This window comes from Penaeus monodon, chromosome 25, assembly GCF_015228065.2.
Source record: "Penaeus monodon isolate SGIC_2016 chromosome 25, NSTDA_Pmon_1, whole genome shotgun sequence".
In the NCBI taxonomy this organism is placed as follows: domain Eukaryota; kingdom Metazoa; phylum Arthropoda; class Malacostraca; order Decapoda; family Penaeidae; genus Penaeus; species Penaeus monodon.
The window spans coordinates 35,548,516-35,548,913 of NC_051410.1; the positions used below are offsets into that span (position 1 = coordinate 35,548,516).

Here is a 398-nt window from a genome sequence, read left to right on the forward strand (position 1 = left end):
GGACGCGTTGTTTGCCTTCGTGTTTGTAACATCGCTCAATATGTCCTGATATATCTGAACAAGTACTACTGACTCCTGGCCCAAAATTATCCGTTGTGGCTCGACCATGGGAACCTAATGCTTATTTGCCTCCTGTAAATACGCTTCAACCAAACCCAATCTTTTACAATTAGCAATAAGATAGTAGGGACAATTTCTTATTTTGACAGTTTCTTACAATTAAGAAATATCTTACGTTTAACCTGAGAGGAATTATTATTTTTTATCCATTAAAAGAAGGGAAATACATATCTTTACTGCGGTTCTTGAATTTGATATATAACTTGACATTTCAACATGTGTATTGACAGATAATTTTATTTCGAAAATTCTAATACGTAACACGTATTATTTGCTAA

General features: G+C 33.4%; 1 protein-coding gene across 2 annotated transcripts in view; it reads right to left on the reverse strand.

The window, feature by feature from the left end:
* The window catches only part of LOC119589189, a 19,773-nt gene that overhangs the window by 6,493 nt on the left and 12,882 nt on the right, over window positions 1–398 (reverse strand). The gene's annotated exons all lie outside the window — the stretch shown is intronic.